Source organism: Macaca thibetana, chromosome 11, assembly GCF_024542745.1.
Source record: "Macaca thibetana thibetana isolate TM-01 chromosome 11, ASM2454274v1, whole genome shotgun sequence".
Lineage (NCBI taxonomy): Eukaryota > Metazoa > Chordata > Mammalia > Primates > Cercopithecidae > Macaca > Macaca thibetana.
This window is the reverse complement of record NC_065588.1, coordinates 124,278,975-124,300,513: the sequence shown is the minus strand read 5'-3', so window position 1 is coordinate 124,300,513 and position 21,539 is coordinate 124,278,975. Positions and strand designations below refer to the sequence as shown.

General features: G+C 39.7%; 1 long non-coding RNA gene across 1 annotated transcript in view; it reads left to right on the top strand.

The window, feature by feature from the left end:
- The window catches only part of LOC126930978 (uncharacterized), an 86,865-nt gene that overhangs the window by 27,900 nt on the left and 37,426 nt on the right, over positions 1 to 21,539 (top strand). Inside the window, exon 2 of the long non-coding RNA XR_007717748.1 lies at positions 45 to 207. This is a non-coding gene — a long non-coding RNA (uncharacterized LOC126930978). The remainder of the gene's footprint in view (positions 1 to 44; positions 208 to 21,539) is intronic.

The window sequence follows — 21,539 nt, the reverse complement described above, 5'->3', positions numbered from 1 at the left end:
GTGATCATGTTTAAATGAAATTAATTCCTCTTTCCTTCTCACAGTCTTTGAGTGTGCCCAGGGTGTACCATCATGGGACCATGTTCTTCCCCTTTGCTCTTGGAGAATAGACAAAGCTATTCAGCCCAGCCACAGCCTCATAATCTCGTTCTACCTTCCTCTCTAGCCTCAACTATTTCCAGGCTCCAGCTCAATGTCATACATCAGGTAGGTGGCGTTCTCTAATAGCTGTCTATTTTCTCAGTCTCTTTTACTTCTCAAGCTTAAAATTGCCCGTTCTTTGTTCGGGCAGTGGTAAGGCTAACTGAAGGTGACTGACAGACTTATTCTCCTTTTCTCAGGTCATCTTTAAAGATGAGAGTGATTGTTTGACCTAAGTTAAACTACAAGTCTATGTATAAATCACTGTGAGGCATTTCTTGCCAAACTTTTATGGATAATAGGAGAGATATGGCTGGCATCATCTCTTCTAGATATTTTTGTGTTGATTAGGATGGGATGGCATGAGATACAGCGGTCACTTTTCAATGATAAGGAAAAAGCCAAAGGATTCCAAAACATTCTCTTGATTCCTCTAAACTCCTGTACTAACTCCAGTAACCTCTAGAAATTCTGTCACATGAGGAAAAGCAATCTCTAATGTTTAAGCCATTATGATTCATTTCATGGTTATTTGCCGAAAAACTCAATTCTGCTTGATAGAAAATATCATAATGGTCTTCCTATTTCCTATTTTTCCATGGATTATACCTTGTGTGTACATCTGCCTCTTCTACTATATTTAAAGTTATTTGGGGATATATTCAAATCTTATTCACCTGTATGGTCTTCAGAGTGCAAAGCAGAGAAAATTGCTATAGCATACTTGAAGAGGCGGCCTTAAGAATACCACGAGTTATCCCAAAATTTAATGAAAACAAAACTAAACAAAACAGCATCACAAGGACTCACTGTGCCTGGTTCTGAGCATCAGTGAATCACAAAATACAATATCTGCCCTCAAGAAGTTCATGATCTTCTGAGGAGAAAATGAATTTTTCTAATACAATTAGTTTTCTGTAAAACATGGCCATTTACAAATAAGTTGTATCTTTTCAATGTTTTCAGCTGTAGCTACAGAAAATCCTGGCTCATCAGACTTCTGCAATGAAGGATCTTATTCTCTCTCTTAGAAAGCCCAAAGATCCAGCAGCAGGGAGTGGGGTTGCTAAGTTGGCAAAGTCAACAGTTCAGCAATGTCAGCTTGTCCAAGGTTCCATTCATCTTTCTGCACAGCCATCCTCAGAATGGTGTCTCGCTTAGACTAGTGGTAAGGTAGCACCTGAAATTCCAAGTGCCATCAAATGAGGTAGGAGGCTCCTCATAAAGAAGGCAGCAGTTAGCTTCCTACATCTCTTTTTTTAGAAGAGCAAAGCTTTTTACTAGAATTCCCCTAGTAAAATTCTCCTTATATCTTGTTCATCTTAGTAAGGTCATAGGTCTATACATTCCTGAACAGCGATTGCAAGGGAACTAGAATACTCCAGGGTCAAGCAGACCTGCCCCGTCCAAGGCTGTAATGGTGAGAAGTGAATCCCTGGAAAACATTATGGCTTAGCTAGGCAGGCTTGAGCAGGCAGTAGATTCTGTGTGTGTAAACAACACTTTTCATGGAAAACATAACAAACAGTTCTAGAGTCAGTCACAAGTTAAGTGATTCATGAACACTTCAGAACATTTGAGCACACATTATACCAGATCTCTTCAAAAATTACAGAGAAATCCTTTACTTGATATGCCAGATGTGTCCAAGGCTGACCCTTTGATTCTCAGAACACACATGCATTTGTGAGCGCTGTAACGGAAAAAAAATAGAAGAATATTTGATATTTTTTAATACATAAAGCCCTTGGAACTGAAATAGGGATCATTTCATGAAAATTCAGCTTTCCTCTGAATGTTTATAAACCTCTTTCTACAACATTTATTCAACAGAATTTTATTGATTTTCCAGTATATGACAGGCACATATCTTCATTTCAAAATGGAAACATGAAGATTCACATTGCTAGCCATTTCCTCTACATGGAAACTTTGAAAAATTCATGCCATCTGAAACACCACCTCATCAAATGCATAGCTATTTGCCATATTCCTATCATTTGACTTTCAGGAGCATCTACATATTTGAGAAATAGACCTCAATATGAACAAACATGAGGGGTGAAAACTGAAAATAAAATTCTAAGCACCCAACCAACTGGAAGGGCTCCCTCTTGGCCAAGGGGATTCCAAAGAAACCTGCAAAACTACTTCAGGCCACCTGTAGTCCCAGTTACTTGCGAGGCTGAGACAGAAGAATGGCGTAAACCCGGGAGGCGGAGCTTGCAGTGAGCTGAGATCGGGCCACTGCACTCCAGTCTGGGCAACAGAGTGAGAGTCTGTCTCAAAAAAACAAAAAACAAAAAACAAATTAGTTCAGGCCATGAGTGGGGGGCGGTGGGTTGGACATACCTCATTATACCTTCCTCCCTTTGAAGTTCAGGTACAATTGACCAGCATTAACATTAAAACAGAGATCTCAAGACTGATAGAGCAGACTCTCTGTAACAACAAGTTACCAAATTCCAACCGGACCTTCATATATCACATGACAGATAGCAGGCTCTGAGGGAAATCAAAGTATTTTACACCAAAATGTATTTCTTTGCCATGCTTTAGAATGGTCCTGCACAGTTGTCTCTTGTGAGGGATACTTGCATTCTGTAGCAAATTCTCTTTCTTTACTAGGTCTTTTCCAGAGGGTCCGGAACATTTTAAAGGTCTGGATAGGAAACATTTGCCATCTATTGCCTTAAAGCATAACCAACTATGAGTCTTCATCCACATAATAAGAACCTTGGTCTCCACTGCACTCTCCAGAACCCTCAAAAAAAAAAAAAAAAAAAAAAAAAAAAAGAACCTTGGTCTCCAGAACCCCTTATCTTAAGTCAGACACTCCTTTGTAATAATTCCAGGTCTTTAGATAATAACTGTTTCAACCAGTTGCCAATCAGAAAATCTTTGAATCCACCTATGACCCTCAGGTCCCCACTTTGAGTGGTCCTGCCTTTCTGGACCAAACCGATGTAAACCGTACATGTAGTGACCGATGTCTTATGTCTCCCTAAAATGTATAGTATAAAACCAAGCTATAACCCAATCACCTTGGGCACATATTCTCAGGAACTCTTGAGACTATGCCTTGAGCCAGCTGTGGTCACTCATATTTGCCTCAGAATGAACCTTTTAAAATATATTATAGAATTTGACTTTTTCCATCAATAACGGGAACACACATTTTCCCTGTTAAAGGGAATCTTTTAAGTCAAGATGTAGTGATTGAAGATCCAGTTTATGGGGAAAGTTGAGTACTTAGAATTTAGGAAATTGAGAAGTATTGATTGTACAGAGCTGGAAGGAAGGTTGAAGAAGATATTTAACTGCCACCGTCTCAGACAAAATTGCCAGACTATGCCATGTTCAGTTTCCAACAGGGACCTCGCCCACACCTAGCACAACTCCGGGGGGCTCCATTTACATAGAATTCATGGGAATGGACGGCTGCAGATGTGAGTGAGGCTGCCCTGGCCCTGCATCTGCACCCTTGGCAGCCCTAAGCTCACACCTCTGGGCTGGAAATCCTTTAGGTCCCGCTCATCTGGAAGCTGTCAATCACCAGATTTACTGTCTGTCCTGGTTAGACCCTGTTACAGCCATTCCAGAGAGGGTCTCCCTGACCAAGACCCCACCCTAGACTTCCTCCACCCTCCTGTCGAAATTCTCACTCCCTAACTGGAAGTTAAGCTTTCTTTCTGCTACGTTAGAACACTCCTGTCCTTTTGTGAGCAGATAGTGGAAATGAGCTTGGTGTTCCAGGAACAGGCACTTAGTCGGTGGCTTCAACTGCAAACTGAATTGCTGATTCTTGTTGTAGTCTGCCTCCACCTCCTCATCTCTTGAATTTAATTAGATCCACATTTCACTCTGTTCTAACTGAGGTCATTTCTAGAATTTTGAGAAATTTCTAGAAAATATATAGGGTTATCTTTCATTCTGGTTTGAAAAAGTAGAGGAAAGGAAAGTCTGAATTCATTCTATCTCACAATGTAGTTCAGTGGAAAATGCATTACTTCAGAGGTTGGGTCCCCTTGCCCTTCTCTGGGTACCTGGAGAGGGCTCACAATAACATAGGCAATTTCTATTCCCTCTCCTGCCAAAGAGGAACAACTCTAGGCAAGACTGAGGTTGCCTCTATTTATTTTTACTAAAATATTTATACAAATTTAATTTAAATGCAAATGAGTTCCTTTCCACTTGGCTTCTGGATATCCATGAAGGCAGCATATTGTTAGCAGGACCTGGAATTTCTGGTTGGACAATGAATAATTCCAGACTTAAACAGGATCTGCCCAGAGATTTCTCCTCTCACAGGCCTGATCCATCTGATCACTTTCTCAGAACACAATGATGCTGCATCTAATCCACCGTTATCTTCGTGACAGCTCAGTACTCCATGTCAAACCACCAAATCTAACATGTCTCTTTCTCATTTAACCCCTGATTGTGTCCTGTGTACTTTATACCTGGTGCTTCTGGACACACAAGGGAAAGTCATGCTTCCCTAGTTATCTATTTCAGTTAGGGCTTTCCAATTTCTGTTCTTCAAGCAATAAAACAATAATATAATAAATAGTAGCAGATTCGTAGAAGCAGGCTTTCTGAGCCAGCGGTAAGGAGGGCATGGTGGCATGTGTAGAGGAGCCTTTGTGTGGCTGTTGACCAGTGGACAGTGTCAGTCGTGTGTAGTAAATTGCAGCTCTTCTCAGTAACCCCCCATGCTCAGTTCCCATCCCCAGTAAATCCAGTGAGATTCTTCATTTATTACTTAATTTGTCAAAATAATAAAGACAAAATATTTAAAAATAAATATTTGTAATAAATACAATAACATAAGCACATAGTTTAGAGATTTAAAAAATATTGTGGAATATCTGCCCATAAAAAAAATCTGATTTCCTCACTTTCTAAAACCAACAATAAAATACTTTAAAAATGTTTCAGGCATTTCCCAATAAGACAGCATACAGCCAAATCGCAGCCCAAAACTTACTTGCTCCTAATTTCATGAATTGCGGAGACAAACAAAAATAGTAAGTTTTTGAATATACTGAGCTTTTATCCGCCCACATTATTTTATTGTAATCTAATTACACTCTACAATATGTTCAATGCCTCTTTTACAGATGAGGAAATGGAATAGTTAGGAGGTAACGTGAATTGTATGGATATATTTATTTATTTTGAGACAGAGTCTCGCTCTCTTGCCCATGGTGGAGTGCAGTGGCACAATCTCATCTTACTGCAACCTCCACCTCCCAGGTTCAAGCAATTCTAGTGCCTCAGCCACCCAAGTAGCTGGGATTACATGTGTGCACCACCATGCCTAGCTAATTTTTGTATTTTCAGGAAAGACAGGGTTTCACCATGTTGGCCAGGCTGGTCTCAAACTCCTGGCCTCAAGTGGTTTGCCCGTCTCAGCTTCCTAAAGTCCTGGGATTACAGGCATGAGCCACCGCGATCGGCTGAATTTAGAAAGATCTTAAGTAGTACAAGAGCTGATGTTTGAACTTAGAGCACTTTGACTTCAGAGTCTGTAATCTTAGCATGCCTCTACTAAGTCCCTAAAACAAGGTTAGCCCTTGATGAAGAAAGGACTGAGATGAGAGTTCTTTGGTGCCCTCATGAAACAAAATCTAATTCATGAGATGGGGAGTTAAAGGAGGGCAGGAGACCAACTTTTGCCTGCTTCTTCTCCTAATTAAAAGGCTTCTCGGGAGGCCGAGGTGGGTGGATCACCTGAGGTCGGGAGTTCAAGACCAGCCTGACCAACATGGAGAAACCCCATCTTTACTAAAAATATAAAATTAACGGGGCATGGTGGTGTATGCCTGTAATCCCAGCTATTCAGGAGGCTGAGGCAGGAGAATGGCTTGAACCTGGGAGGCGGAGGTTGCAGTGAACTGAGATTGCGCCATTGCACTCCAGCCTGGGCAACAAGAGCAAAACTCTGCCTCAAAAAAAAAAAAAAAAAAAAAAAAAAAGGCTCCTCAGTGTGGGATTGGTGAACCACTAGTATAATTGTTCTATGTATTTATTTGACAAGTGCTATAATTGTTTTCTTTTAGTGTTTATGACTAAATCATGAAACTCTCTATACTTAAATGTATTCCAGAAAAACAAACCTTCAAAATATGCTATTAGGATATTCAATACAATATTTAAATATTCACGATATTTAGAAGAAGAATATGCACGTTCTTCAGACTGCTCTGAAAGTTGATTTTCCATGTTGATCGTGACAATGAAGTGGTTTGGAGAGTCCTCTGGCTGAAGGCAATTTAGAAACTTCATCCTGAACTGCATGTTATTTGCAGATTGTTAATGAGTGGATTGTTGTTTTGGGTTATAATTATAATTTCTAGGAGTATGGCCAAAAATGGAATGCAGTGCTGAAGGGTTGGCCTTTTCCTCCTATGGTCCCTCCTTTATAAATTGGTTTATTGGAAATATTTCTAAAGCACAATAGAGACAAAAGGGTAGGGGTATAGTATTCACAAACTAGTGAGATACATCTTGAATGACTTACATGTAAACATTGATGCGTCAACTTGATGACCTCTGTAGTCTCTGGATATTCTCAGGTAGCCTTTGCAGGGAGAAAATACGATTCTTAATACTAAGACCTGACTGTATATTTTTGCTAATTTCTCTTCTTTCCTCATTGAACGCCAGGATGGCTTTTCTATGCAGATATCTTGACACACAGCGCCCAACTTTGGTCCTGAATTCTGAGAACCACAGTCCAGAATAGATACTAAAACGTTTCAATGTTAGCAGCCTTCCCCTGTGACTTTATGAAATGCAGCCCTACAGGAGAGCTCAGGAAGCCACATCTTCCATCTGTCACCTTCTGACTGTTGATCCTATGGGTTCACAGGCCAGGGGGATGCTGGTGAGGACCCTTTTCACCGGGACCCCCAGGAATTCCTGACAGAGGAGACAGACTTAGAGACACAAGTAGTCTGGTGAGAAAGGGGCTTAATGTCATGAAATGTTGCAGGAAGTCAGGGACCCCAAACGGAAGGACCTGCTGAAGCCATGACAGAAGAACATAAATTGTGAAGATTTTATGGACATTTATCACTTCCCCAATCAATACTCTTATAATTTCCTATGCCTGTCTTTAATCTCTTAATCCCGTCATCTTCGTAAGCTGAGGATGAATGTCGCCTCAGGACCCTGTGATGATTGTGTTAACTGCACAGATTGTTCGTAAAGCATGTGTGTTTGAACAATATGAAATCTGGGCACCTTAAGAACAGGGTAACAGTGATTTTCAGGGAACAAGGGAGATAACCTTAAAGTCTGGCTGCCTGTGGGTCGGGCAGAACACAGCCATATTTCTCTTATTACCGAAAATGGGTAAGAGAAGTATCGCTGAATTCTTTCCCCAGTAAGGAATATTAATAATTAACAGCCCTGGGAAAAGAATGCATTCCCGTCGAGGGGGTGCCTCTGGCCACTCTGGGGGGTGTCTGCCTTATGCAGTTGCAAATAAGGGATGAAACACGCCCTGGCCTCCTGCAGCGCCCCCAGGCTTGCTAGGATTAGGAAATTCCTGCCTGGCGAATTCTAGTCAGACCTGTTCTCTGCTCTTGAACCCTGTTAAGATGTTTATCAACGACAATGTGTGCACAGCAGAACATGGAACTTCATTAGTAATTCTAGTTTCGCCCTGACCTTGTGATCTTGCCCTGACCTTCTGCCTTGTGATCTTTTGTTGCCCTTGAAGCATGTGATCTCTGTGACCCACACCCTATTCGTACACTCCCTCCCCTTTTGAAAGTTGCTAATAAAAACTTGCTGATTTTATGGCTCAGGGGGCATCACAGAACCTGCCGACATGTGACGTCTGCCCCGGACACCCAGCTTTAACATTTCTCTCTTTTGTACTCTTTCCCTTTATTTCTCAGACCAGCCAACACTTAGGGAAAGTAGAAAGGAGCCTATGTTGAAATACTGGAGTTCACCCAATAATGAAGTATTAAAAAATCAAATATATTTGAAAATTTACAAGAGAATATTTTGGAAGGAAACTTCAAGAAATGTAGAAGACAGGGAGAAGAAATAATCTCTGAAAGTCACCTCTTTGGGTGGAAATTTTCTCATTTCTCTATTTGTGGTCACCACTGTACACTGGTAACAAGATTTCCTGCCATAAAAATTTCTCAGATGGTGAAATTATTTATAATATGAATAAATTTATTTCTTCCTGTATGCCTTTGTTTCTTTAAACATATTTTTGAGTACTTAATGTGAGTCAGTCTTACTTTAGATACCAGGATTGTGGAGTTGATCAAGACAGAGAGGACTCTCATCCCCTATTACTTAGTTTTTCAATAGGATCAAAATAAAATACTTTTAAACAAATGTTTATAATAAATATAATGACATAAACACATAGTCTGGAGATTTAAAAAATATAATAGACTATCTGCCCATAAAAAATATAACTGATTTCTCCACTGCCTAAAATCAACAATAAAGCATATCCAAAATGTCTCAAGACTCTAAAAAGAGTTATACTTTTGTGAAAGGAGACAGGCAGTAGATATATAGAAGATGATATAATTTTAGGTAGTGATAACTGCTATAAAAATAAAACTGGATAATAGAAGATAAGTAGGGAATTAGGGCTAGCTTAGATAAGGCTCTAAGAAAAATTCATGCAGTTCATTTATTAAACACAGATATATTCCAATTTTCTCCTTCTTGTATCAAATTCATTATATATTCTCAGTATTTTTCTTGGAATTTGTTACCTGAATTTCTTTCTTTAAAAATAATATTGTTTATATTATAAATTTATTCTTTTAAATGTACATAGGAGCTTTAATGATGCCCTATCTTCATTGTCAATATTTGCAATTTATTCATTATCTTACTTTCCTTCATCAGTCTTCCTAGATTCAAATCAATTTAATTAGTCTTCTCACTGAAATATCTTTTACATTTGATGATGTTTTTCTATTGTATATTTTATTTCTATTTCACATATTTCTGTCCTTATTTTCTTCCTTCAGTATTTTCTACTTTCAAGAGAATTTACTTTCTGTGACTTGCTGGTTTTTAAAAATAACACCATGGCATGAACATTTAGTTCATTGATTATGGTATCTTTCTTTTTTTCTGGATGAATATATTCATGCAAAGCTATTATTCCACTCTCTGTATCCACTGTGCATTTATTCCTGGGCTAGGCCCCAAGTAGAGGCTGAAGGAAATAGAATGTGAAGAACTAGAACACCTTTGTTGCTCCTCAGGACCTCTTTCTCTGGCAGTGGACACAGGGCTTGTGAGTCCAGCATAATGAGATCATATAGGATGGACTGCCCTGAGGATGAGACAGATATTTCCATGCCCTGAGGATGAGACAGATACTTCACTCACATTTCCATGGCTTTTGAAGGAGAACTTCCAACTTGATGGATTTTATTAACTGCCCTGGATTTGACAGGTTCCCTCTTGATGGGGAATCGAAAAGGAACATTTCCGCCTTTCCTAAGTCTCTCCACAGTCTATGGACCCTATGCTCACACAGACCCTCACAGAAACCCACCCGCAGTCTGTACTCCCTGTTCCCAGCTGCACAGACAGACCAACATGCAGAAACAGATGCACACAATGATGCCAAACTCGGGTTCCAACCAGGTGTCAAGAAAGATGAGAAATTTTGAAATAATATGCTGAATCTGCTATGCATGGATTTTTTAAAAATACTTTTTTCACAATTATTGAAATATTTTATTTGCTTTAAGACTTTAGAAGCTTTGAGAGATGAGGAAGAAAGATTCCTGGAGGTGGATTATCTTTGAAAAATCAATTGTGCTGTTACCTCTATTCCCTCCCAAGGGAGAGCAAATGCCCATCTTCTTATCCCAAACCCCCCAAAGGAAGAGGATCCAGTAGGGCTATTTGTAGGCATTAGGATGCAACCCCTATGACTGGGGGACATGGTGGCCTGAGTATGATCTTCCAAGACAGTGAAAGGCAGATGTGCCCATAAAAGCTTAGCTCTGGGGAGCAGCCCTGAGCTTTCAGATTTTCCCAAGGCCAGAGATACAGGTGTGTTTTATCTCTAAGCAAGGCGAGTGATACAATCTACAAAGAAATCGGCACAAAAGTTGAAGACGCTTTAACTTTTAGCATCAAAGAATGAAATAAAACAAAGTGAAGAGCACATGAAAAGAATAGGCACCTTTTCTTTGGAAATGAGGCTGATGAAAATATCAGAAGGAACATGCATTGCTCAGGAAGTTGTTTTCCTGCAAAGGTTCCTAATCATCTGAACAAATCATAGTTCTATTAATTTGAAATTGATGTAAAGTTGGAGGAAGAATCAGGTCTAGGAATATGTGTGTGTGTTCAGTTTTTCTCATAAATGCCTCCAGAAAGATACAGCTCAGCAGGACATCCAAGGTGATTGCTTATGTAAAAATTCTAATCCAATTTGTATTAGGCCATTCTTGCATTGCTATAAAGAAATACCCAAGATTGGGTAATTTATAAAGAAAAGAGGTTTAATTGTCTCACCCTTCTGCAGGCTGTACAGGAAGCATAGCTCTGGCGTCAGCATCTGTGGAGGCCTCCGGACGCTTGCAATCATGGCAGAAGGTGAAGTGGGAGCAGCGTTTCACATGGTGAAAGCAGCAAGAGAGAGAGTTGGCAGGGGGAGGTGCCATACACTTTTAAATGAACAGATCTCCTGAGAACTCACGATCATGAAAACAGCACCAAGCCATGAGGGATTCACACCCATGACCCCAAAAAACCTCCTATCAGGCCCCACCTCCAGCACTGAGGATTACAATCAACATGAGATCCGGGTGGGGACGAACATCCAAAATATTTCACAATTATATTTTGGGTCAAGTACAGTATAAGAAGTTTACCAAGAGAAGTTTGGCTAAAAGTTTCAACATCTCACTAGATAAAAATCTCAGACTTCAAGGGGTGGTGCATTGAAAAGAAAAGCCTTATTAAGATATAATTCAGTCTCTACTAAAAATACAAAAATTTGCTGGGTGTGGTGGTGCATGCCTATAATCCCAGTTACTTGGGAGGCTGAGAGGCAGGAGCATCGTTTGAACCCAGGAGGCAGAGGTTGCGGTGAGCTGAGATCGTGCCACTACCCTTCAGCCTGGGTGACAGAGCCAGACTCTGTCTAAAGAAAAAAAAAAAAAAGATACAATTCATATAACATGCTGTTCACTCGTTCAAGGTGTACAGGCAATTGGCTTTTAGTATCCACAGAATTATGCATTTACCACACGACCAATTTTAGAACATTTTGGTTACCCTAAAATGAAACCCCACATCATTTAGCTGTTGATGCAGGATTTTTCTCAGTCCCCTTTGCCAGACTTGTGGGAGGGATGCCCATCTACTCAATCTGCCATGCTTAACCCCCTGCAGAAGGGAACAAGTGAGTGAGCGATTGCAGAACCTGGCTGGCTGCTTTGGGCATCAACAGAGGAGCAAGCTCTGAGTGGGACCTGGGGCCAGTCCAGGCATGTTGCCTTGAGGGAAATGTGGCAGCTCCCAGGTGAGGGTGCCCATGATCCTGAAACCCCAGAGGAGGTGTTACAGAGCTCCTTTAGTTCAACGTCCACAGCATGTCAGCAGCTCACTGGCCCCTTGCCTCATCCGTAGGGTGGTTGCCTTCTGCCAGCAAAGGCAAAGGGCTAGTGTGACAGCCTTTCTGGGTACCCACACTCAGTGGTCCTGAACTCTTGTCTGACATCCAAGAAGAATGAAGTCATGCAGACAATTTAAGGATGGTGAAGGTGGAGAATTTATTGAGTGATGAAAACAGCTCTCGGTGGAGAGAGGAGATGGAGAGGGGAGCTGGAGAGGGGGCAGGAAGGGCAGGTCATCTTCCCTGAAGTCAGGCCATCTCCTTCCCTGAAGTCAGGTCATATTCTCCAATACTGACTCAGTCTGGGGACTTTATAGGCACAGGATGGGGAGTGTGTGCTGATTGGTTTGTGAGTATGCAAAAAAGGTTATAAAGTGAAGACACCATCCAAAGGTTGGCATGATAGTGTAGAAAACCAACTAGGCAAGGGTAGCTATATGTAAAATACGTGAAGAGCAGGCATGAATCAGAGGAAGGTGTGCCAAACAGGAAGACAAGTTCTCAATCCAGTCCAAGGATTAACTTGTAGCTTGGCTTTCAGGTTTTCAACTGTCTTCGGCTTGGAGATGGGGTCATAGGGTCCCACCTCTGTCTGTCTGGGCATTTGGCTGCCTCCTGTTGCTATCACTGTCCCTCCCAATATTCTCATTCACTCATTGCTCCTACCCTAAATAACCATTAATCTACTTAATTTTTCTCTAGATTTGCGTAATCTGGATCTTTCATATAAGTGGAATCATATAATAAGTAGTTTTTGGGACCAGCTTCTTTCACTTAGTGTAATCATTTAAAGATTCTTTCCTGTAGTATAAATCAGTACTTCACTCCTTTTTATTGCTAATATTTCAGTGTGGATATATGACTTTATGTATCTTTCAGCTGATAGGCATTTGGGTTATTTCTACACTTTGGCAATCATGAACAATTCTGCTATGAATATTTATGTCCAAGGTCTTTTGTGGATATATGTTTTCATTTCTATTGGGACTTCTGGGTCATAAATAACTCTTTTAACTTCTTGAAGGACTTCCAGACTCTTCCAAAGTAACTGCAGCTCAAAAATAGGCAGGACTTTGTTTTGGTCACTGCTGGATCCCCAGTGTCTAGAACAGAGCTTGACACGTTACAAGCCTCACAACACATGAGTAAACCAAGTAAATTCCACATCTTGTATTCCTGAACACTAACATGTAATATCAACATTTTTCATGCATCCTCTAGGAAATTTAAGCAAGAATTACACAAGGGATTTTGATCTCAGCCAACTAAACACTTCATCCTCAATTTTCTCATTTTAAAATGGAAATAAATACCTGCCTTCCAATAGAGTTATTACGAGGCTGAAATGTGGTTATATACATGAAAGCAACTTGAAAATTACAAAGTATTATAGAAATGCCAGTTGCTGTTACTATTTTTATTCAGTTGTTTTTGTTAGGATTATCACTCTTCCTGTTCGCAGTCCAGAACCAGACTCGAAGGCACTGAGTCACTTCCACAGTTATATTTGTTCCCTTGGTGTTTCTTGGCAATGGGGTATGCAGCTATATTGGTAATATTTGCTCAGTTTATTCATACTGATTGCATGCATAATATAGATGGCCCCAAGACCACTCTCCTTGGGGACTGATATTTGCCAGTCTCCCCTCCAGATCTATTCCTAACCCTAGTGCACCCTGCACTACTCTAACCTCTGTAGGCTGACCTCTAACCTGTAGGCTGACCTCTTCATATTGCATCACCTGGCTCCGTCTGCTCTCTGGCTTCTGGTTAGTTTTCTGACTGCAGACACTGGGTTTTCAGGGTCAAAAGAAGAGAGAAGTCAAGAGATTTATCACCTTCCCTCTCTCCCTGCTCTCCGTGACTTGGCGTTGTCTGTGTTCCTTTTACGGAGGCCACAGCTTACGTGGCATCAGATGTCAAGACCTTCTTAATGCCAAAGTTCCTGTATGATGTGGCAACTGTCCCCTCCTCTTGTTCCTTGGGTTGGGGTAGTGGTATGGAGTTCGTGTGATGGCTTCCCACTGTTGCTAGGTCCTGGGTGCAGTGCCATCTCCCATTTATTTAATGTTGTCCAATCTATTTAACTACTATCTTTATTAAATTTATTAAATTCAATCCCATTTTGAGTGTACCATGTATTTCCTGTGAGGACCCAGTTAATAAACTAATAATAATAATAATAGCAAGTAACACTTACTTTGCACTCTTTACATGCCAGGTTCTATGATGGGTGCATTCACACACAAGCTGGTTCACTTTGTCCTCTCGGTGACTGAATGAGATAGGGACTCTCTGTAATTGTCATTTTGCAGATGAAGAAACTGATGCTCAGAGAGCACCCCTGACTCCCGCCAGGTCACACAGTTAGTAGCTAGCAGAACCAGCATCTAAACCTCATTGGCTTGCGTATAGGATCCATGCCTCAGTCTTTATGCTGTACAGCCCATCTGTGGGATTCCAAGTTCTAACATGAGAATGGCTCAGGCTGGTGACTTTCCTAAGCAAAATGTTGGCAGTGGGATCCATGACAATATTTAGTTTTTAACATTAATTGTAAGAGTGCATGTTCAATGTCACTAGCGGAGGTCCTCAAGCTTGCACAGTGAGAGTTTCAATTAATCCACTAAAAAAGCTCTTTGTACCACAACTAATACCTATTAATGTGATAAGGCCCAGTGTTCTTTGTCTGAGACGATGTGAAACAGACCAAGAGCTGGGATGATTTAGACACAATCAGAGTGCATTACACAAGCTCATTTTCACGTTAATAGTAACAATAAAAGACTTCTCAGCCATACTTACACCCAGGCCTTCTCATATTTTAGAATAAAAGCAGGGTATAAAAGAAGTTGTTATATACAGCACATTTACTCTTTTCCAGAGCTATCTGCAGCTTCCTGCAGTGCTGGCAGAATGGAAATAGCCCCCATAATTTAGGGATTTTTAAAATAAATGTGCAGTAAATTAGGTTGATTAATAGCTTTATTAGATTGTATGAGTCACAATTTTAGGGTTTAATAACAACATTCACATATTAAGAAATTGTTCTTTTCAAGGAACTGTTCTACCATATAGATATATATATATATATATATATATATATGCCTTAACTACTTCCATCCCATAATAATCTTATCATGTAGGTCATATTTTCAGCCCCATTTCACAGACAAGGAAACTGAGGCACAAAGGTGTTATTTAGCTGGGATACAGATGTACCACTAGGAGGTGAGCATAGGTTTATGAGACAGACTTCAACATCCAGGCTCCTACCCTTTAGGCAAATCTCCCATCAGGGCTTCCACTCACTTTATAAGTGTCATTTTTTTTTCAATTTGGCTGTGCAAAAGCTTCTGGACTCATAAGCCTGAAGGGTGAATTGAACTGTGAGCTCTCTCAAATGCATAAGTGAAGTAACTCAGGAATGGAAAACCAAACATTACATGTTCTCACTTATAAGTGGGAGTTAAGCTATGAGGATGCAAAGGCATAAGAATGACATAAGGACTTTGGGGACTTGGGGAATGTTGGGAGGTGGAGTGAGGGATACAAGACTACATACTGGGTGCAGTGTACACTGCACAGGTGACAGGTGCACCAAAATCTCAGAAATTACCACCGAAGAATTTACCAATGTAACCACAAGAAAAAAAAATCCATCAGTTTTTTAGTCGTAAGAGTCAGCCTCTGGTTGCAGTTTTGTTGCCTTTCTATAATTTGATATGCGGTGTCATTTTTGTTAATTCCTAAATGGCTTGTAATTGAGATTTTAATTCCTACTTTAACCTGATGGTTATTTGCGTGTTTGGACATTTATTTTCCTTATCATTTCTACTTATAGTTCATGAAAATTAGAGAATGCCTGGCCTTTTAATAATTGAATTTTTTATTCTTTTTTTGAGATAAACACTATAATAAAGTTCTCTAAATATTAAAAAAAAAAAAAAATCCAACACAGACATACTGTCCTGAGTGAGCATTCTCTGGCTCTCAGCATGCAGTGAACAGGCCAGGAGCACATTGGCCAGCAGATGTCAGGAGTTACTCACGGAAACCCAGGCTCTGGGCTCCGGACTGAATTCCCTGGGAGAGTAACAATAAACAGCCTGTCTGTGAAGCCCCTTTCCTCAAGGCCAAGTTTCCCTCACGTGACCCCAAGATATGATCAGGTACTTGGAGTTCTGGAAACACAACTAAGTCAAAATGGATCAAAGACAGGGCCTACAGGAGTGATGGAAATACTAAATAGTGATTATACTTTTGTATCTTCCATGGCTTGCATCTGATGAGCCCTAAATGTCTCAGGGAGGATGGCTTATAAATGCTGGTGAGACAAATGACTCTCACGCTTTGCTTTTATGAATTATAGTAAAAACAATTGGCTCTGTAGGACTCCAGTTCCTACTTTTTCCTATTTGACCATTGTTCTGTTTCAATTACAAAAAAGTTAATGATGATGGTGATATGTGTGACGATCCCAGTTACCATTTACTGAGTGCTTGCTAGGGATTAATCGCATGTTGAACAAATATGAGTAGTTTCTTATTTAATCCTATAGCAGTTCCTCATACATTTATTGTAAACAATTAAAAATACAGTGATTGGCCAGACCCGGTGGCTCACGCCTGTAATCCCAGCACTTTGGGAGGCCGAGGTGGGCAGATCACGAGGTCAGGAGATCGAGACCATCCTGGCGAACATGGTGAAACCCCGTCTTTACTAAAAATACAAAAAACCAGCCGGGCGAGGTGGCGGCGCCTGTAGTCCCAGCTACTCGGGAGACTGAGGCAGGAGAATGGCGTAAACCCAGGAGGCGGAGCTTGCAGTGAGCTGAGATGGCGCCACTGCACTCCAGCCTGGGCGAGAGAGCAAGACTCTGTCTCAAAACAAAACAAAACAAAACAAAACAAAACAAAACAGTGATATGGTTTGGCTCTGGGTTCTTACCTAAATGTCATCTCAAATTGTAATCCCCATGTGTCAAGGGAAGGAAGTGATTGCATCATGAGGATGGTTTCCCCCATGCTGTTCTCATGATAGTGAGTGAGTTCTCATGAGATCTGGTGGTTTTATAAATGGCAGTTTTCCTGCACTCACACGTCTCTCTCCTGCCACCATGTGAAGAAAGTCCTTGCTTCCCCTTCGCCTTCCGCCATGAGTGTAAGTTTCCTGAGGTCTCCCCAGCCATGTGGACCTGTGAGTCAATTAAGCCTCTTTCCTTCATAAATTACCCAGTCTCAGGTAGTATTTTTACAGCAGTGTGAAAACGGACTAATAGACATAGATTTAAAAACATAAAGCAGAATACATATAGAAGCATATAATCAATGTCACCCAAAATAACCACCTTTTGAGGCTAAACTATTTAGGTGCAAGCACATTGAGAATCATTCTATTTTCTCAATGACTTTAAACTTTTACGAAGTCTCTTTATCTCTAGTTGTACATTTTATCTTAAAGACTAATTTGTCAGATATTTTTCTGGTCACAAAATCTTTCTTCGGTATAGCTTGCATGGTCTAATTTTTTCAGTCTTTCTCTGTCTCTGTTTTAAGTGAATCTCCTATAAATATAATTTTATTTTAATCCAAAGAGATGCTTATTTCTGTTTTAATTGTTAGATTCAGCCTCCTTATATGTAATGCAATTCTTAATATATTTGGGCTGTCAGCTTAATCTGCTTTTGTTTTTCTGTTTGTCTTGTCTGTTTTGTCTTTTCTTATTCCAAATTAGAAAATGTTTATTTACATATTTTCCCTATGAATTAGGAAATTATAAATAATATTACTCTTTCTAAGTGATTATCATAAAGATAGCAATATGGATAATTGAAATATTAATGATTGCATTAATTGTGGCTTTTCTTCTTTTCCAGGAAAAGGCACAAATCTTAGAATTGTTTAACTTCATTTATGCACTTTTTGAATTAAATGCCATTTTGCCATGCATGTTAATTCTGTTTATGTGTGCATTAAATTTCTCACGTGATAATTTGTATTTGTGTTATTGTTTTATGTGGTCATTATTCATTCTGCATATTCATCCTTTTTGATGATTTAATTCCGTCTTGGCTTTTTGTTATTGTTGTTTTGGGGTGGGGGTATGTGTGTGTGTGTGTATGTGTGCGTGTGCGTGTGTGTGTGCTTTGGCCAAGATTTGGGATTATTTCATTCTTCCTGAATAACAACCCTTGATATTTTCTTTAATGTGGGTCTTCTGGTAACAAAGACAGTTTCTCTTTGTCTGAAAAGTCTATTTCACTATCATTCTTAAAGGATATTTTTGCTGAGATACTTTCAATGATTTTGGTTGAGAAGTCACCTGTCAGTCTACACATTTTTTCCCTCTAATTGGAAAGATAACAATGAATTTTAAAGAGCTAGACTTTAGTTCTGGAGGGACATGGCTGAGAATCCTGGCTCTGCTATAACTAGTGACTGCCTCAAGCTTTTACATCTGTGAAATGGGTATAACAGTATCTCCCTTGCTGTGATTTTGTAAAGATTGGAGATAAATTATAACTATTTTTTAGACATCTGGCCTAATGGGCACTTAAAATAATAACAATATTATTATAAATGTTAATTACTTTTTTATAAATCCTTCTTGTTCAGAAAAACAAACTTCTGTATAGCCTCTGCACATAACAGCAAATGGACCAAATTTGATACTGTAAAAATGATCAGATAGGATATTTTACAAATTATTCTTACTACCAAATTCTTTTCATTCAAGTCTTGCTAATCCCTTCTTCTTCAATCTTTATCTCTACCATGAAAGCTGTGCTCCTACTAATACATAAAGGGCAGAGTGTGGGCACCAGAGCACATGCAGGTTCACGTGAGCGTAGGAAGGTCACCAAGAAGGGGAAGTCCACACACAACCTGATTTGGTTGCAAGACAAATTTTCTGTCAGAAACTCATTAATAGGCTGAGTGCGGTGGCTCACACCTGTAATCCCAGCACTTTGGGAGGCTGAGGTGGGTGGATCATCTGAGGTAAGGAGTTCGAAACCAGCCTGGCCAACATGGTGAAACCCCATCTCTACTAAAAATACAAATATTAGCTGGGCATGGTGGCAGGTGCCTTTAGTCCCAGCTACTTGGGAGGCTGAGGCAGGAGAATTGCTTGAACCCGTGAGGCAGAGGTAGCAGTGAGCTGAGATCACGCCATTGCATTCCAGCCTGGGCAACGAGAGTGAAACTCTGTCTCAAAAACAAAAACAAAAAATAGGAAACTCATTAATGCTGGCTCAGAAGTTCTGACACCATTACCCTTGTTTTTATAGGTTCTTACAGTAGAGATAAGTTTGCAAAGGCCATTGTTCGCATATTTTTCTAACAATTAATTCCTTTCCTCATATCAGATGTGATCTCAATCGTTTCATAATGCCACACATTTTATTAGCTTTGTCTCTCATACAGCGGTTACTTATTTGTTTTTTAGAAAGGCTGAACAAAACTGAAGTTTAATTCCTTCCCACATGCCCTGCAAGAGAGTCACCATTCTTACTGAAGCTGAGAAAGAAGTTCAAGAATGAGGAGGAAAAGTATCTCTGATCTTCTCCAAAGACGATAATTTATCTATGGCTGTCTCTTCTCTTGTCTTTACCTTTATTAAACACACACGCACAGCACATGCACACATGCACACACACATACACACACACTGTTTCTTTCGATCGATCATTCAAATGGTTTTGCCGTTTCCTTGGTTTCTTTGAAGATTCCATGTTGGTTTTACTGGTTCTTTCAATGGCTCCTGTGATTTCCTTTGAACTAATTTCTCTATTTCTAATTGCTTTCTTTACTCTACTCACTGTTACTCTTTTGTTCTATTTTCTAAAATTCTCACTTCCAGAACACATATATGGTGATGTGTCTTCTACACATCATTTCCGCGCCTGTGCCAGGATCTGTAGACCTTGTTTTCATTGTGGTTCAACTCTAAATGTTTCTCATTTGTATTAGAGTTTCTTGTTTTACATAAATCCCAAATCTATGAAGATTTGGTTTGCTTTTAATATTTTTCTGGTTTAAAAATGTGTTTTCAGCACTTTGGGAGGTTTGAGGCGGGGGGTCACTTGAGCCCAGGAGTTCGAGACCAGTTTGGGCAATATACCAAAACCCCATCTCTACAAAAAATACAGAATTAGCCAGGTGTGATGACATGGCCCTGCAATCCCAGCCACTTGGGAGGCTGAGGTGGGGGGATCACCTGAGCCCAGCAGGTGGAGGCTGCAATGAGCCAATGTTGTGCCACTGCACTCCAGCCTGGGTGACAGAGTGAGACCCTGTCTCAAAAACAAAAAACAACAAAAAACGTCTTCATAGAGGGGAACAACACACTCTGGCCTACTAAAGGGTGAAGGATGGGAGGAGGGAGGGAGTCGGGAAAAACAGCTAATGGCTGCTAGGCTTAATACCTGTGTGATTATAAAATAGTCTATGCAACAAACCCCCATGATACAAGTTTACTTATATAATAAACCTGCACATGCACCCCTGAACTTAAAATACAAATTAGATAAATAAATAAATAAAAAGAATCTATATGGATGAAATCAACTGCTCAAAAAAGTGTTTTGTTTTATATTAATTGTTTAAAGATTTTTTATATCATTAGAAATGATATTTTGTGTTTAGAGGAAATGCATATTCTTTCATTTAAATAAGTCCTTTAGTTAAAATTTGCTCATCTATTGCTTTTCCTCCTCATTTATATCTGTTTGGCACATCAGCTTCCAAGTAAGGTATGATAAACCTTCTTACTCCTAAAATTATTTGTTAAATTCACCTTATATTTCTGACAGTACATACAGCAACTTACATTTAAATTGTGTTCTTAGTTACTTCCAATTTTAGATTTCTCACAAACTCGTAGGTTGTTTCTTATGTCATTATTTAGTATTCTATTTGTATCCAGAACATTTTTGCCTAGAATACTATTTCTCTGACATTTAATGAAACCTTACCCGGTTTTCCCTGGTTGGCATTTATTGTACATACTTTTTCCATTAGTTCTCTTGTATTCTGTCTATATCATTGTATTTTTTTCTTCAACTTTTATTTTAAGTTCTGGGGTACATGTGCAGGATGTGCAGGTTTGTTACATGGGTAAACGTGTGTCGTGGTGGTTTGCTGCCCAGATCATTCCATCACCGAGGTATTACGCCCAGCATCCGCTCACTATTCTTCCTGATGCTCTCCCTCCCGCTACTCTCCCCCTCCAACAAGACCCGGTATGTGTTGTTATTCTTCATGTGTCTATGTGTTCTCATCTTTTCAGCTTCCACTTTTAAGTGAGAACACGCGGTGTTTGGTTTTCTGTTTCTGCGTTAGTTTGCTGAGGATAATGGCTTCCAATTCCATCCATGTCCCTGAAAAGGACATATATAATTTTATCTTTAAGTGACTTTTGTAGTGTGCTTGATTTTTTTTAAATCTAAATATTAGGGCACTGTAACGTAATTTCAAATTATATGTACTTAACCACCATAAACAAAATATCCAATGCCAAATTGTTAGAATTATATATTATTATTACTTGAAATTTTAGCATCATTTGATTTTTAATATTTTTAAATTTAATCATCATTAAATTTATCATAATTTTTATTATTTTCACACACATACACACACACACACACACACACACACACACACACACACACACATATATATATGACATAGTCTCGCTCTGTCGCCCAGGCTGGAGTGCAGTGGTGAGATCTCGGTTCACTGCAACCTCAGCATCT